Source organism: Procambarus clarkii, chromosome 58, assembly GCF_040958095.1.
Source record: "Procambarus clarkii isolate CNS0578487 chromosome 58, FALCON_Pclarkii_2.0, whole genome shotgun sequence".
NCBI classification, from domain to species: domain Eukaryota; kingdom Metazoa; phylum Arthropoda; class Malacostraca; order Decapoda; family Cambaridae; genus Procambarus; species Procambarus clarkii.
The window spans coordinates 8,643,795-8,662,231 of NC_091207.1; the positions used below are offsets into that span (position 1 = coordinate 8,643,795).

Sequence of the window (18,437 nt, forward strand, 5' to 3'; positions counted from 1 at the left end):
TTATAGTCGCTGGGAGGACGTTGAACAACCGCGGACCTCTGATGTTTATACAGTGCTCTCTGATTGTGCCCATGGCACCTCTGCTCTTCACTGGATCAATCTTGCATTTTCTTCCATATCGTTCACTCCAGTACGTTGTTATTTTACTGTGTAGATTTGGGACCTGGCTCTCCAGTATTTTCCATGTGTATATTATTTGGTATCTCTCTCGTCTCCTTTCTAGAGAGTACATTTGGAGAGCTTTGAGACGATCCCAATAATTTAGGTGTTTTATCTCGTCTATGCGTGCCGTATATGTTCTCTGTATTCCCTCTATTTCAGCAATCTCTCCTGCTCTGAAGGGGGAAGTGAGTACTGAGCAGTACTCGAGACGGGACAACACAAGTGACTTGAAGAGTACAACCATTGTGATGGGATCCCTGGATTTGAAAGTTATCGTAATCCATCCGATCATTTTTCTGGCTGATGCGATATTTGCTTGGTTATGCTCCCTAAACGTTAGGTCGTCGGACATCATTATTCCCAAATCCTTGACATGCTGTTTTTCTACTATGGGAAGATTTGATTGTGTTTTGTACCCTGTATTATGTTTCAGATCCTCATTTTTGCCGTACCTGAGTACCTGGAATTTATCACTGTTAAACATCATGTTATTTTCTGCTGCCCAATCGAAAACTTTGTTGACATCTGCTTGTAGTTTTTCAATGTCTTCAGCAGAGGTAATTTTCATGCTGATTTTTGTGTCATCTGCAAAGGACGACACGAAGCTTTGACGTGTATTTTTGTCTATATCAGATATGAGAATAAGGAACAGTAGCGGTGCAAGGACTGTACCTTGAGGTACAGAGCTTTTAACATCGCTTGGACTCGATTTTATTTGATTGACTGTTACTCTTTGTGTTCTGTTCGACAGGAAATTGAGTATCCAGCGTCTTACTTTTCCAGTTATTCCATTTGACCTCATTTTGTGAGCTATCACCCTATGGTCACATTTGTCGAACGCCTTTCCAAAGTCTGTGTATACAACATCTGCATTTTGCTTTTCTTCTAAAGCTTCTGTGATTTTGTCATAGTGGTTGAGTAACTGTGACAGACAGGATCTTCCCGCTCTAAATCCATGTTGTCCTGGGTTGTGTAACTCATTGTTTTCCATAAAACTAGAAATTTGATTCCTAATCACTCTTTCAAACACTTTTATTATGTGTGATGTTAGTGCAACTGGCCTATAATGTTTTGCCAAGGCTTTACTCCCCCCCTTGTGCAGAGGAGCTATATCTGCAGATTTAAGTGCTGCTGGTATCTCCCCTGTATCCAGGCTCTTTCTCCATATTACGCTGAGTGCTCTCGCTACTGGTACTTTACATTTCTTTATGAATATTGAATTCCATGAGTCAGGCCCAGGAGCTGAGTGCATAGGCATATTGTCAATTTCTCTTCGAAAGTCTTCCGAGTTTGTGGTAATATCCGTTATATTATCTGCAGCTTGAATGTCATTCATAAAGAAGCTGTCTGGGTCATCAACTTTCATGTTGTTTATTGGTGTGCTAAACATAGCCTCATACTGGCTTCTTAGAATTTCACTAATCTCTTTGTTGTCCTCTGTGTACGTACCTTCATTTGTAATTAACGGTCCAATACTGGTCGAGGTTTTGGATTTTGATTTTGCGTATGTGAAAAAATATTTAGGATTTTTCCTTATCTCTTGTATAGCTTTCTGTTCCAATTCCATTTCCTCAGACTCATATGATCGCTTCAACGTTTGTTCTATTTCTTCGATCTCCCTGCTTAGGCTTATTTTCCTTGCTTGTGATAGTTGTGTCTGCCGAAGCATTTCCGTTATTTTTTTCCTTCTCCTGTACAGTGGTCTGCGTTCTCTTTCTAGAGTGGTCCTCTTTCTGCCCCTCCTCACAGGCACGTGCTTCAAGCAGACCTTGTAAGCTTCAGCTGTCAGTTGAGCTATTCCCAGTGTGGGAGTTTTGTCGCTTAAGACCGTCTCCCATTGAATGGTTCCAATTGGCCAGTCGCCTCATTGGCCAGTCGATCTACAAAGTTTAACAGAGTAACAAAGTTTAACATTTTAAGTCTCCGTTGCGTAGTGGTAAGACAATCGCCTGGCGTTACGCGAGCGCTTTGTCCTGGGGTTCGTATCCTGGCCGGGGAGGATTTAGTGGCCGCAAATCCTTAACTGTAGCCTCTGTTTAACTCAACAGTAAAATGTGTACTTTGTTGTAAAAACGATTCTTCGCGGGGGTCGTATTCCAGGGACCATAGGATTAAGGACCTGCCCGAAACGCTACGCGTACTAATCGCTGTACAAGAATGTAACAACTCTTTTATACACACACATATATATATATATATATATATATATATATATATATATATATATATATATATATATATATATATATATATATATATATATATATATAGGTCATGTTTTCCAACTCCAACATGGGATGGGATCCACACAAATTTTATACAATAGTTATTATCATTGGCAAAAATTACATTCCATTTAATATTGCAAGCTACTTCAGACATACATTGTGATGGGTTATTTAAGGACTCCAGCGCAGTCACAAAATATCACTCCACCACCACCATTGAGCTTAAGGTAATCAGTGGCTAGATAAATACCCATTAGCTCAATCTGTGTCGTGCTTACTCAGTTGTTCAATCTCTGTGTACTAGACATGATCATTTCCCTTTATACACTGCACATGCACAACCTGTTCTACCAGTGCCTAATTGCACAGAACCATCAGTAAAGGCATAGGATTTAGTTGGTTTAAGATTTCGCAGATGATTGTCAATAGCTTCTAGTGTTACACATCTCATAGTTTCAGTGTTATGTGGGTTGTGAGTGTGTTATCCTGACCCGTTGCCAGTGCTCTATAGTCATAATAGCTTGGCTCTTCCTCCACATAGTTCCATCTCTCCCCAAAGGTGCCGCACCCCTAACATACCCCCACCCAGCAACCCCTCCCCCAGCCACCAGTGTGTGGGGCTCAGTGTGTCGAGTCCCACCGGACAAGAGAGCAAGTATTACCGGACACGGACACGGCTCAAACAGACGTCGTCACATTCATAAACAGCTCGGCCAGAGGTATACTCCCGCCACACCCTCCCGCCACACGCTCCCGCCACACCCTCCCGCCACACGCTCCCACCACACGCCACGCTCCCGCCACACCCTCCCGCCACACGCTCCCGCCACACGCTCCCGCCACACCCTCCCGCCACACGCTCCCACCACACCCTCCCGCCACACGCTCCCGCCACACGCTCCCGCCACACGCTCCACCACACCCTCCCACCACACGCTCCCGCCACACGCTCCCCCCACACCCTCCCACCACACGCTCCCGCCACACGCTTCACCCACACGCTCCACCCACACGCTCCCGCCACACGCTCCACCCACACGCTCCCGCCACACCCTCCCGCCACACGCTCCACCCACACGCTCCCGCCACACGCTCCCCCCACACGCTCCCCCCACACGCTCCCGCCACACGCTCCACCCACACGCTCCACCCACACGCTCCCGCCACACCCTCCCGCCACACGCTCCCGCCACACGCTCCCCCCACACGCTCCCGCCACACGCTCCACCCACACGCTCCCGCCACACCCTCCCGCCACACGCTCCACCCACACGCTCCCGCCACACTCTCCACCCACACGCTCCACCCACACGCTCCCGCCACACGCTCCACCCACACGCTCCCGCCACACGCTCCACCCACACGCTCCTGCCACACGCTCCACCCACACGCTCCCGCCACACGCTCCACCCACACGCTCCCGCCACACCCTCCCGTCACACGCTCCACCCACACGCTCCCGCCACACGCTCCACCCACACGCTCCTGCCACACGCTCCACCCACACGCTCCACCCACACGCTCCCGCCACACGCTCCACCCACACGCTCCCGCCACACGCTCCACCCACACGCTCCCGCCACACCCTCCCGCCACACGCTCCACCCACACGCTCCCGCCACACGCTCCACCCACACGCTCCCGCTACACGCTCCACCCACACGCTCCACCCACACGCTCCCGCCACACGCTCCACCCACACGCTCCCGCCACACCCTCCCGCCACACGCTCCACCCACACGCTCCCGCCACACGCTCCCCCCACACGCTCCCCCCACACGCTCCACCCACACGCTCCCGCCACACGCTCCACCCACACGCTCCCGCCACACCCTCCCGCCACACGCTCCCGCCACACGCTCCCCCCACACGCTCCCGCCACACGCTCCACCCACACGCTCCCGCCACACCCTCCCGCCACACGCTCCACCCACACGCTCCCGCCACACTCTCCACCCACACGCTCCACCCACACGCTCCCGCCACACGCTCCACCCACACGCTCCCGCCACACGCTCCACCCACACGCTCCTGCCACACGCTCCACCCACACGCTCCACCCACACGCTCCCGCCACACGCTCCACCCACACGCTCCCGCCACACGATCCACCCACACGCTCCCGCCACACCCTCCCGCCACACGCTCCACCCACACGCTCCCGCCACACGCTCCACCCACACGCTCCCGCCACACGCTCCACCCACACGCTCCACCCACACGCTCCCGCCACACGCTCCACCCACACGCTCCCGCCACACCCTCCCGCCACACGCTCCACCCACACGCTCCCGCCACACGCTCCCGCCACACGCTCCCGCCACACGCTCCACCCACACGCTCCCGCCACACGCTCCACCCACACGCTCCCGCCACACCCTCCCGCCACACGCTCCCGCCACACGCTCCCCCCACACGCTCCCCCCACACGCTCCCCCCACACGCTCCACCCACACGCTCCCGCCACACCCTCCCGCCACACGCTCTCGCCACACGCTCCCGCCACACGCTCCACCCACACGCTCCCGCCACACGCTCCCGCCACACGCTCCACCCACACGCTCCCGCCACACGCTCCCGCCACACGCTCTCGCCACACGCTCCCGCCACACGCTCCACCCACACGCTCCCGCCACACCCTCCCGCCACACGCTCCCCCCACACGCTCCCGCCACACGCTCCACCCACACGCTCCCGCCACACGCTCCCGCCACACGCTCCCGCCACACGCTCCACCCACACGCTCCCGCCACACGCTCCCGCCACACGCTCCACCCACACGCTCCCGCCACACGCTCCCGCCACACGCTCCACCCACACGCTCCCGCCACACGCTCCACCCACACGCTCCCGCCACACGCTCCACCCACACGCTCCCGCCACACGCTCCCGCCACACGCTCCACCCACACGCTCCCGCCACACGCTCCACCCACACGCTCCCGCCACACGCTCCCGCCACACGCTCCACCCACACGCTCCCGCCACACGCTCCCGCCACACGCTCCACCCACACGCTCCCGCCACACGCTCCCGCCACACGCTCCACCCACACGCTCCCGCCACACGCTCCCGCCACACGCTCCACCCACACGCTCCACCCACACGCTCCCGCCACACGCTCCACCCACACGCTCCCGCCACACGCTCCCCCCACACTCTCCCGCCACACGCTCCCGCCACACGCTCCACCCACACGCTCCCGCCACACGCTCCCGCCACACGCTCCCCCCACACGCTCCACCCACACGCTCCCGCCACACGCTCCACCCACACGCTCCCGCCACACGCTCCACCCACACGCTCCCGCCACACGCTCCACCCACACGCTCCCGCCACACGCTCCACCCACACGCTCCACCCACACGCTCCCGCCACACGCTCCACCCACACGCTCCCGCCACACCCTCCCGCCACACGCTCCACCCACACGCTCCCGCCACACGCTCCCCCCACACGCTCCCCCCACACGCTCCCCCCACACGCTCCCGCCACACGCTCCCGCCACACGCTCCACCCACACGCTCCCGCCACACGCTCCACCCACACGCTCCCGCCACACCCTCCCGCCACACGCTCCCGCCACACGCTCCCCCCACACGCTCCCCCACACGCTCCACCCACACGCTCCCGCCACACCCTCCCGCCACACGCTCCCGCCACACGCTCCACCCACACGCTCCCGCCACACGCTCCACCCACACGCTCCCGCCACACGTTCCCGCCACACGCTCCCGCCACACGCTCCCCCCACACGCTCCCCCACACGCTCCACCCACACGCTCCCGCCACACCCTCCCGCCACACGCTCCCGCCACACGCTCCACCCACACGCTCCCGCCACACCCTCCCGCCACACGCTCCCCCCACACGCTCCCGCCACACGCTCCACCCACACGCTCCACCCACACGCTCCCGCCACACGCTCCCGCCACACGCTCCCGCCACACGCTTCACCCACACGCTCCACCCACACGCTCCCGCCACACGCTCCACCCACACGCTCCCGCCACACGCTCCACCCACACGCTCCCGCCACACGCTCCCCCCACACGCTCCCCCCACACGCTCCCGCCACACGCTCCACCCACACGCTCCCGCCACACGCTCCACCCACACGCTCCCGCCACACGCTCCACCCACACGCTCCCGCCACACCCTCCCGCCACACGCTCCCGCCACACGCTCCCCCCACACGCTCCCGCCACACGCTCCACCCACACGCTCCCGCCACACCCTCCCGCCACACGCTCCACCCACACGCTCCCGCCACACTCTCCACCCACACGCTCCACCCACACGCTCCCGCCACACGCTCCACCCACACGCTCCCGCCACACGCTCCACCCACACGCTCCTGCCACACGCTCCACCCACACGCTCCACCCACACGCTCCCGCCACACGCTCCACCCACACGCTCCCGCCACACGCTCCACCCACACGCTCCCGCCACACCCTCCCGCCACACGCTCCACCCACACGCTCCCGCCACACGCTCCACCCACACGCTCCCGCCACACGCTCCACCCACACGCTCCACCCACACGCTCCCGCCACACGCTCCACCCACACGCTCCCGCCACACCCTCCCGCCACACGCTCCTCCCACACGCTCCCGCCACACGCTCCCCCCACACGCTCCCGCCACACGCTCCCGCCACACGCTCCCGCCACACGCTCCACCCACACGCTCCCGCCACACACTCCACCCACACGCTCCCGCCACACCCTCCCGCCACACGCTCCCCCCACACGCTCCCCCCACATGCTCCACCCACACGCTCCCGCCACACCCTCCCGCCACACGCTCCCGCCACACGCTCCCGCCACACGCTCCACCCACACGCTCCCGCCACACGCTCCCGCCACACGCTCCACCCACACGCTCCCGCCACACGCTCCCGCCACACGCTCCCGCCACACGCTCCCGCCACACGCTCCACCCACACGCTCCCGCCACACCCTCCCGCCACACGCTCCCCCCACACGCTCCCGCCACACGCTCCACCCACACGCTCCCGCCACACGCTCCCGCCACACGCTCCACCCACACGCTCCCGCCACACGCTCCCGCCACACGCTCCACCCACACGCTCCCGCCACACGCTCCCGTTACACGCTCCACCCACACGCTCCCGCCACACGCTCCACCCACACGCTCCCGCCACACGCTCCCGCCACACGCTCCCCCCACACGCTCCACCCACACGCTCCCGCCACACGCTCCACCCACACGCTCCCGCCACACGCTCCCGCCACACGCTCCCCCCCACACTCTCCCGCCACACGCTCCCGCCACACGCTCCCCCCACACTCTCCCGCCACACGCTCCCGCCACACGCTCCACCCACACGCTCCCGCCACACGCTCCCGCCACACGCTCCCCCCACACGCTCCACCCACACTCTCCCACAACACGCTCCCCCCCTCACACCCTCCTATTTGTTGGGGCGGGGGGAAGTAAAGAGGAAGGAGAGGCATAGGTGAAGGGAAGTATAGAAGTGGGAGGAAGTATAGAAGTGGGAAATACAGTGAGAGGTATGAAAGCAGGCGGGCTGTCCGCCTTGCTGACACGATGTGTGGGTGTTGGCAGCTAAGCTAAGCTGGCTCCCTCGTGTCAGGAAGCTGTGAGTGTGTGAGAGGTTCTTCACATGTTTCACCATACATGGATGTCTATCTATGAATACTGTGTAGCATTCATATATACACACTCCGCAAATATATATATATATATATATATATATATATATATATATATATATATATATATATATATATATATATATATATATATATATATATATATATGCAATTGACGATCACTAAACACTGATCATTTGTATGCGGAAAATCCACATAGAAATGGGAAAGAGAGATGAAGGTTTCGGCCGACCTGGGCCTTTGTCAACACCGGACTGGAAGAAACCACAAAGAAGGAGTGGAGACAGACACTAGACCTGACCACCGTCTCCTGGGGAAAGAATTAACCAGAAAGAGGTATAGATTACCTTAGAGTGGTCAGAAGGAATTAAGCGGTAAGAATAAAAGATTAAAGAAAAAGCCTCATTGAACCTTCATAAAATATTAATATATTGTTATGAGACAATATAACTCTTCCAATCATAGTTTTTTCTTAAACTGTTGTGCAATATTGTAACTTAAAACTGGGTCAAGTTTGTACATACCAGTACTAACATTGAGAAGATTTGGACATTGACTAATTAGCGCAGACTCAATTAAATTCCGTTCCACAAAGCCATTGCAATTGGCAATGCTTTTCGCCCCATCCCAATTACTAGTGTGATCACATAGACTTGTGTGTAGATACAAAGCATTAGACGTTTGGGCAGTTCTTATACTATAAGCATGTTGTTTGCTAAGATTTCTCTGGTGATGGTTTGGTTGTGGGAAGAGATTATATGTTCCCATATAACATATAATGTTATATGGGAACATATAATCTTTATATGTTCCCATATAACATATAATCTTTATATGTTCCCATATAACAGATAATGCTATATGGGAACATGTAATCTCTTCCCACAACCAAACCATCACCAGAGAAATCTTAGCAAACAACACAGAAATCATCGATAGATACAGCGATAGCAGGCGGCTTGACATCTGCGAGGCACTACACATCAAGAAGTCAACACCAGCAATCAACAGCCAATTAATGCACAACTATATTCTACCCACCTCAAGACTCCGCTCCAATATAGAAGCATCAAGAAATATGGACCAATAAGCTTTCTACAATCACTTCCATTCAATACCCATTGTTTCATGTTCTATCTTGTGTTTAGGAATTTAATACCCTATTAATACCACCTCACCCCATCCACCTCACTCAATGTAGATATAAACAAATCGGAGATGTGTAAGTTCTATTCAGTTGTGTATGTGTAAACTAAAGTCTTTGAAAATGTAATAAGTTTTACGAAACGCGCTCAAGTGTCGCGTCAGACTAGAAATAAAAATGAATTTTGGAGAATTGATTTTTGAATTACCACCAGAATTGAAAAGAAATGCACGAAAGATTGAGAAAATTCGTGTTAGAATTATTAATCTTACTTTTTCGGTCATATTTAATAATATGTCTACAGGAAAGACTGCTACCAAAATATACTAATATATATATATATATATATATATATATATATATATATATATATATATATATATATATATATATATATATAAATATGTATACCCATATACATATGCATATACACACATACACATACATACACACACACTCAATTTTTTCAATTATGGGGGAAGGATATCTGGTCAGTATTTCATCTGGGAATTATGTACTGTGGGGCGGGGTTTGCATCTAATAAATCGAGGCTCTTGAGCCACCAGCTGTGGGAGCGGGGCGTCTCATCTTGGGCCACCAGCTGTGGGAGCGGGGCGTCTCATCTTGGGCCACCAGCTGTGGGAGTGGGACGTCTCATCTTGGGCCACCAGCTGTGGGAGTGGGACGTCTCATCTTGGGCCACCAGCTGTGGGAGTGGGGCGTCTCATCTTGGGCCACCAGCTGTGGGAGTGGGGCGTCTCATCTTGGGCCACCAGCTGTGGGAGTGGGGCGTCTCATCTTGGGCCACCAGCTGTGGGAGTGGGGCGTCTCATCTCGGGCCACCAGCTGTGGGAGCGGGGCGTCTCATCTTGGGCCACCAGCTGTGAGAGTGGGGCGTCTCATCTTGGGCCACCAGCTGTGGGAGCGGGGCGTCTCATCTTGGGCCACCAGCTGTGAGAGTGGGGCGTCTCATCTTGGGCCACCAGCTGTGAGAGTGGGGCGTCTCATCTTGGGCCACCAGCTGTGGGAGCGGGGCGTCTCATCTTGGGCCACCAGCTGTGGGAGCGGGGCGTCTCATCTTGGGCCACCTGCTGTGGGAGTGGGGCGTCTCATCTTGGGCCACCAGCTGTGGGAGCGGGGCGTCTCATCTTGGACCACCAGCTGTGGGAGCGGGGCGTTTCATCTTGGGCCACGAGCTGTGGGAGCGGGGCGTCTCATCTTGGGCCACCAGCTGTGGGAGCGGGGCGTCTCATCTTGGGCCACCAGCTGTGGGAGTGGGGCGTTTCATCTTGGGCCACCAGCTTTGGGAGTGAGGCGTCTCATCTTGGGCTACCAGCTGTGGGAGCGGGGCGTCTCATCTTGGGCCACCAGCTGTGGGAGTGGGGCGTCTCATCTTGGGCCACCAGCTGTGGGAGCGGGGCGTCTCATCTTGGGCCACCAGCTGTGGGAGCGGGGCGTTTCATCTTGGGCCACCAGCTTTGGGAGTGAGGCGTCTCATCTTGGGCTACCAGCTGTGGGAGCGGGGCGTCTCATCTTGGGCCACCAGCTGTGGGAGTGGGGCGTCTCATCTTGGGCCACCAGCTGTGGGAGCGGGGCGTTTCATCTTGGGCCACCAGCTTTGGGAGTGAGGCGTCTCATCTTGGGCTACCAGCTGTGGGAGCGGGGCGTCTCATCTTGGGCCACCAGCTGTGGGAGTGGGGCGTCTCATCTTGGGCCATCAGCTGTGGGAGTGGGGCGTCTCATCTTGGGCCACCAGCTGTGGGAGTGGGCGTCTCATCTTGGGCTACCAGCTGTGGGAGTGGGGCGTCTCATCTTGGGCCACCAGCTGTGGGAGTGGGGCGTCTCATCTTGGGCCACCAGCTGTGGGAGTGGGGCGTCTCATCTTGGGCCACCAGCTGTGGGAGTGGGGCGTCTCATCTTGGGCCACCAGCTGTGGGAGCGGGGCGTCTCATCTTGGGCCATCAGCTGTGGGATCGGGGTGTGTCATCTTGGGCCACCAGCTGTGGGAGTGGGGCGTCTCATCTTGGGCCACCAGCTGTGGGAGCGGGGCGTCTGGCCACCAGCTGTGGGAGCGGGGCGTCTCATCTTGGGCCACCAGCTGTGGGAGCTGGGTGTGTCATCTTGGGCCACCAACTGTGGGAGCGGGGCGTCTCATCTTGGGCCACCAGCTGTGGGAGCTGGGTGTGTCATCTTGGGCCACCAACTGTGGGAGCGGGGCGTCTCATCTTGGGCCACCAGCTGTGGGAGTGGGGTGTCTCATCTTGGACCACCAGCTGTGGGAGCGAGGCGTCTCATCTTGGGCCACCAGCTGTGGGAGCGAGGCGTCTCATCTTGGGCCACCAGCTGTGGGAGTGGGGTGTCTCATATTGGACCACCAGCTGTGGGAGCGAGGCGTCTTATCTTGGGCCACCAGCTGTGGGAGCGAGGCGTCTTATCTTGGGCCACCAGCTGTGGGAGCGAGGCGTCTCATCTTGGGTCACCAGCTGTGGGAGTGGAGCGTCTCATCTTGGAGTAATCTTTCTAGCATTGGGATGGTGTTCCACACCCTGATGGCTTGGTGCTGCAGTCTGATGTTTAGTGGCTCTATGTTCAGGAGTTCGTGGAGCTCCTGGATTGTCTGATCATATGGTGGACGGTGTTTTGCTGCTCTCCTTAGCGCCTTATTTTGCACTGCTTGCAGTTTCTGCATGTTAGTTTTCTTTATGGTGTGTAGTGGTACTGGGGGATACTCTAGATACCGCCGAACTAGAGCCTTATATAGGTGAATCTGAATGTTAGTACTGAGGCTTAGGAATCTCCTCAATTTTCCTAAGGCTGTATTGGCTCTGTTTAGTCGGTCCCTTACATGAGTTTGTATCCCTGTTCTATTTATCATAAGTCCCAGTATTCTGCCTGCCTCCGCATATTGGATCGGCTGGTTGTCAAGGATAATGGGGTCCGGGTTTCTTTTCGCAATGTGTATTATCTGAATCTTTTGTTTGTTGGTGCTAATTTTCCATTGCTTCTCAAAGTTGTTTATGAGTTCAATTGCTGCCTTGGTCTTGTCGGCTAGTAGCGGCTTTGATGGTCCCGGTTGGCATATTATTTGGGTGACATCGTCAGCGTATGTGATGTATTCTCCATGTTGGGGTTGGGGTAGGTCAGCTGTATATATGTTGAATAGAGTGGGGGAGAGGCAGCTTCCTTGTGGTACTCCACTTTTCAGTTCTATTACGTCACCCAAGTAGCTGCCGATATTAAGCCTAGCAGTTCTATTGTCTATAAAGCTGCAGAGAGTAGCAGTAAATCTCTCAGGAAGTCCTAGTTCAGATATCATATATTTTAGGCCTGTGTGCCACACTTTGTCGAAGGCTTTCGAGACGTCCCTAAGCACTATATTACACTGATCTTTTTTCGACACTGCGTTAGCTATATGCTGGTAGATCAGGGCTATAGCTGTATGGCCCCTCTGCTATATGCTGGTAGATCAGGGCTATAGCTGTATGGGCCCCTCTGCTATATGCTGGTAGATCAGGGCTATAGCTGTATGGCCCCTCTGCTATATGCTGGTAGATCAGGGCTATAGCTGTATGGCCCCTCTGCTATATGCTGGTAGATCAGGGCTATAGCTGTATGGCCCCTCTGCTATATGCTGGTAGATCAGGACTATAGCTGTATGGGCCCCTCTGCTATATGCTGGTAGATCAGGGCTATAGCTGTATGGGCCCCTCTGCTATATGCTGGTAGATCAGGGCTATAGCTGTATGGGCCCCTCTGTGGTGACTAAACCCATGCTGCATGGTGTTATACTTCCCTTCCTCTTCCATGTACTTCACAAGTCTCGGATTGATTATTTTTCGAATATTTTACCTGGTACTTCGAGGAGGGAAATTGGCCTGTAGTTTTCAGTTTGGGTTGGGGGTTTACCTGGCTTGGGGATTAATCTTATTGTGGCATTCTTGAAGTATGTGGGGAATAGTCCAGATGCAAGAGCTGCATTTATTATACATGTGTATTGATGGAGTGCAATCACTGGTAGGTTGGATAACACTATCTTATTTATCCTGCTGTTGCCCGGCGCCTTGTTCTTGAAACCCATAATTGTTTTATGGACCTCTGCAATGGTTATGTGTTTCATAAGGTGGCAGTCATCGCGTATGTTGTTAAGGTCTATTGCTCGCGTCGGGAGTAGTGCTGCAGCTCTGTTATCGACTTGAGTTGTAATTTCCCTTTCATTAATGGGGCAAGAGTTTACATTTTCTTTCGAGTTTATCCTGAATATTTTTTCCCAGAACTTCCTGAATTCCTGTTCTTGTTCTCTCTCCTCATAGAGAGGAGAGAGCCACACCCTCCCCCCTCCCACACCCTTCCACCACACCGCCCCCCCTCACCCTCCCCCCCACACCCTCCCCCCACACCGCCCCCCCTCACCCTCCCCCCCACACCCTCCCCCCACACCGCCCCCCCTCACCCTCCCCCCCACACCCTCCCCCCACACCGCCCCCCCTCACCCTCCCCCCCCACACCCTCCCCCCACACCGCCCCCCCTCACCCTCCCCCCCACACCGTCCCCCCACACCCTCCCCCCACACCCTCCCCCCCACACCCTCCCCCCCACACCCTCCCCCCCACACCGTCCCCCCACACCCTCCCCCCCACACCGTCCCCACACACCCTCTCCTCAATGGTCTTTTGAACACTTGAATGAAAAGGATTCCGAAGATTTGTCATGGTGACAACAGTCATGGTTACCTTGAGGTGCTTCCGGGGCTTAGCGTCCCCGCGGCCCGGTCGTCGACCAGGCCTCCTGGTTGCTGGACTGATCAACCAGGCTGTTAGACGCGGCTGCTCGCAGCCTGACGTATGAGTCACAGCCTGGTTGATCAGGTATCCTTTGGAGGTGCTTATCCAGTTCTCTCTTGAACACTGTGAGGGGTCGGTCAGTTATGTCCCTTATGTGTAGTGGAAGCGTGTTGAACAGTCTCGGGCCTCTGATGTTGATAGTTCTCTCTTGAACACTGTGAGGGGTCGGCCAGTTATGCCCCTTATGTGTAGTGGAAGCGTGTTGAACAGTCTCGGGCCTCTGATGTTGATAGTTCTCTCTTGAACACTGTGAGGGGTCGGCCAGTTATGTCCCTTATGTGTAGTGGAAGCGTGTTGAACAGTCTCGGGCCTCTGATGTTGATAGTTCTCTCTTGAACACTGTGAGGGGTCGGCCAGTTATGTCCCTTATGTGTAGTGGAAGCGTGTTGAACAGTCTCGGGCCTCTGATGTTGATAGTTCTCTCTTGAACACTGTGAGGGGTCGGCCAGTTATGCCCCTTATGTGTAGTGGAAGCGTGTTGAACAGTCTCGGGCCTCTGATGTTGATAGTTCTCTCTTGAACACTGTGAGGGGTCGGCCAGTTATGCCCCTTATGTGTAGTGGAAGCGTGTTGAACAGTCTCGGGCCTCTGATGTTGATAGTTCTCTCTTGAACACTGTGAGGGGTCGGCCAGTTATGTCCCTTATGTGTAGTGGAAGCGTGTTGAACAGTCTCGGGCCTCTGATGTTGATAGTTCTCTCTTGAACACTGTGAGGGTCGGCCAGTTATGTCCCTTATGTGTAGTGGAAGCGTGTTGAACAGTCTCGGGCCTCTGATGTTGATAGTTCTCTCTTGAACACTGTGAGGGTCGGCCAGTTATGTCCCTTATGTGTAGTGGAAGCGTGTTGAACAGTCTCGGGCCTCTGGTGTTGATAGTTCTCTCTTGAACACTGTGAGGGGTCGGCCAGTTATGTCCCTTATGTGTAGTGGAAGCGTGTTGAACAGTCTCGGGCCTCTGATGTTGATAGTTCTCTCTTGAACACTGTGAGGGTCGGCCAGTTATGTCCCTTATGTGTAGTGGAAGCGTGTTGAACAGTCTCGGGCCTCTGATGTTGATAGTTCTCTCTTGAACACTGTGAGGGGTCGGCCAGTTATGTCCCTTATGTGTAGTGGAAGCGTGTTGAACAGTCTCGGGCCTCTGATGTTGATAGTTCTCTCTTGAACACTGTGAGGGGTCGGCCAGTTATGTCCCTTATGTGTAGTGGAAGCGTGTTGAACAGTCTCGGGCCTCTGATGTTGATAGTTCTCTCTTGAACACTGTGAGGGGTCGGCCAGTTATGTCCCTTATGTGTAGTGGAAGCGTGTTGAACAGTCTCGGGCCTCTGATGTTGATAGTTCTCTCTTGAACACTGTGAGGGGTCGGCCAGTTATGTCCCTTATGTGTAGTGGAAGCGTGTTGAACAGTCTCTGGCCTCTGATGTTGATAGTTCTCTCTTGAACACTGTGAGGGGTCGGCCAGTTATGCCCCTTATGTGTAGTGGAAGCGTGTAGAACAGTCTCGGGCCTCTGATGTTGATAGTTCTCTCTTGAACACTGTGAGGGGTCGGCCAGTTATGTCCCTTATGTGTAGTGGAAGCGTGTTGAACAGTCTCGGGCCTCTGATGTTGATAGTTCTCTCTTGAACACTGTGAGGGGTCGGCCAGTTATGTCCCTTATGTGTAGTGGAAGCGTGTTGAACAGTCTCGGGCCTCTGATGTTGATAGTTCTCTCTTGAACACTGTGAGGGGTCGACCAGTTATGTCCCTTATGTGTAGTGGAAGCGTGTTGAACAGTCTCGGGCCTCTGGTGTTGATAGTTCTCTCTTGAACACTGTGAGGGGTCGGCCAGTTATGTCCCTTATGTGTAGTGGAAGCGTGTTGAACAGTCTCGGGCCTCTGATGTTGATAGTTCTCTCTTGAACACTGTGAGGGGTCGACCAGTTATGTCCCTTATGTGTAGTGGAAGCGTGTTGAACAGTCTCGGGCCTCTGATGTTGATAGTTCTCTCTTGAACACTGTGAGGGTCGGCCAGTTATGTCCCTTATGTGTAGCGGAAGCGTGTTGAACAGTCTCGGGCCTCTGATGTTGATAGTTCTCTCTTGAACACTGTGAGGGGTCGACCAGTTATGTCCCTTATGTGTAGTGGAAGCGTGTTGAACAGTCTCGGGCCTCTGGTGTTGATAGTTCTCTCTTGAACACTGTGAGGGGTCGGCCAGTTATGCCCCTTATGTGTAGCGGAAGCGTGTTGAACAGTCTCGGGCCTCTGATGTTGATAGTTCTCTCTTGAACACTGTGAGGGGTCGGCCAGTTAAGTCCCTTATGTGTAGTGGAAGCGTGTTGAACAGTCTCGGGCCTCTGATGTTGATAGTTCTCTCTTGAACACTGTGAGGGGTCGGCCAGTTATGCCCCTTATGTGTAGTGGAAGCGTGTTGAACAGTCTCGGGCCTCTGATGTTGATAGTTCTCTCTTGAACACTGTGAGGGGTCGGCCAGTTATGCCCCTTATGTGTAGTAGAAGCGTGTTGAACAGTCTCGGGCCTCTGATGTTGATAGTTCTCTCTTGAACACTGTGAGGGGTCGGCCAGTTATGTCCCTTATGTGTAGTGGAAGCGTGTTGAACAGTCTCGGGCCTCTGATGTTGATAGTTCTCTCTTGAACACTGTGAGGGGTCGGCCAGTTATGTCCCTTATGTGTAGTGGAAGCGTGTTGAACAGTCTCGGGCCTCTGATGTTGATAGTTCTCTCTTGAACACTGTGAGGGGTCGGCCAGTTATGTCCCTTATGTGTAGTGGAAGCGTGTTGAACAGTCTCGGGCCTCTGATGTTGATAGTTCTCTCTTGAACACTGTGAGGGGTCGGCCAGTTATGTCCCTTATGTGTAGTGGAAGCGTGTTGAACAGTCTCGGGCCTCTGATGTTGATAGTTCTCTCTTGAACACTGTGAGGGGTCGGCCAGTTATGTCCCTTATGTGTAGTGGAAGCGTGTTGAACAGTCTCGGGCCTCTGATGTTGATAGTTCTCTCTTGAACACTGTGAGGGGTCGGCCAGTTATGTCCCTTATGTGTAGTGGAAGCGTGTTGAACAGTCTCGGGCCTCTGATGTTGATAGTTCTCTCTTGAACACTGTGAGGGGTCGGCCAGTTATGTCCCTTATGTGTAGTGGAAGCGTGTTGAACAGTCTCGGGCCTCTGATGTTGATAGTTCTCTCTTGAACACTGTGAGGGGTCGGCCAGTTATGCCCCTTATGTGTAGTGGAAGCGTGTTGAACAGTCTCGGGCCTCTGATGTTGATAGTTCTCTCTTGAACACTGAGAGGGGTCGGCCAGTTATGTCCCTTATGTGTAGTGGAAGCGTGTTGAACAGTCTCGGGCCTCTGATGTTGATAGTTCTCTCTTGAACACTGTGAGGGGTCGGCCAGTTATGCCCCTTATGTGTAGTGGAAGCGTGTTGAACAGTCTCGGGCCTCTGATGTTGATAGTTCTCTCTTGAACACTGTGAGGGGTCGGCCAGTTATGTCCCTTATGTGTAGTGGAAGCGTGTTGAACAGTCTCGGGCCTCTGATGTTGATAGTTCTCTCTTGAACACTGTGAGGGGTCGGCCAGTTATGCCCCTTATGTGTAGTGGAAGCGTGTTGAACAGTCTCGGGCCTCTGATGTTGATAGTTCTCTCTTGAACACTGTGAGGGGTCGGCTAGTTATGTCCCTTATGTGTAGTGGAAGCGTGTTGAACAGTCTCGGGCCTCTGATGTTGATAGTTCTCTCTTGAACACTGTGAGGGGTCGGCCAGTTATGTCCCTTATGTGTAGTGGAAGCGTGTTGAACAGTCTCGGACCTCTGATGTTGATAGTTCTCTCTTGAACACTGTGAGGGGTCGGCCAGTTATGTCCCTTATGTGTAGTGGAAGCGTGTTGAACAGTCTCGGACCTCTGATGTTGATAGTTCTCTCTTGAACACTGTGAGGGGTCGGCCAGTTATGACCCTTATGTGTAGTGGAAGCGTGTTGAACAGTCTCGGACCTCTGATGTTGATAGTTCTCTCTTGAACACTGTGAGGGGTCGGCCAGTTATGCCCCTTATGTGTAGTGGAAGCGTGTTGAACAGTCTCGGACCTCTGATGTTGATAGTTCTCTCTTGAACACTGTGAGGGGTCGGCCAGTTATGACCCTTATGTGTAGTGGAAGCGTGTTGAACAGTCTCGGGCCTCTGATGTTGATAGTTCTCTCTTGAACACTGTGAGGGGTCGGCCAGTTATGTCCCTTATGTGTAGTGGAAGCGTGTTGAACAGTCTCGGGCCTCTGATGTTGATAGTTCTCTCTTGAACACTGTGAGGGGTCGGCCAGTTATGCCCCTTATGTGTAGTGGAAGCGTGTTGAACAGTCTCGGGCCTCTGGTGTTGATAGTTCTCTCTTGAACACTGTGAGGGGTCGGCC

The 18,437-nt window shown here is 54.7% G+C and overlaps 1 protein-coding gene across 1 annotated transcript in view; it reads right to left on the reverse strand.

The window, feature by feature from the left end:
• Galphai (G protein alpha i subunit) overlaps positions 1-18,437 on the reverse strand; it is a 264,680-nt gene that overhangs the window by 156,562 nt on the left and 89,681 nt on the right. The gene's annotated exons all lie outside the window — the stretch shown is intronic.